The following is a 207-nucleotide window of genomic DNA, read 5'->3' as shown; positions in this document are numbered from 1 at the left end:
TATACTATATATATATATATATATATATATATATACAAACACACACACACACAAAAATATATACAAAAACACTGTATATATTCTGTTAATTTTAACCATTTTTATTAATAGATTAAGCAGTATAGTATTTATTTATTTATTTTTCATTTATTTATTTTTTATAATGGATAAGCACTCTGAGTATAAGCACCATGTGAAACTCTCAAC

The sequence above is a fragment of the Sinocyclocheilus anshuiensis genome, unplaced genomic scaffold, assembly GCF_001515605.1.
Source record: "Sinocyclocheilus anshuiensis isolate Anshui unplaced genomic scaffold, SAMN03320099.WGS_v1.1 scaffold241, whole genome shotgun sequence".
Classification (NCBI taxonomy): domain Eukaryota; kingdom Metazoa; phylum Chordata; class Actinopteri; order Cypriniformes; family Cyprinidae; genus Sinocyclocheilus; species Sinocyclocheilus anshuiensis.
Note: the sequence above shows the minus strand (reverse complement) of the source record.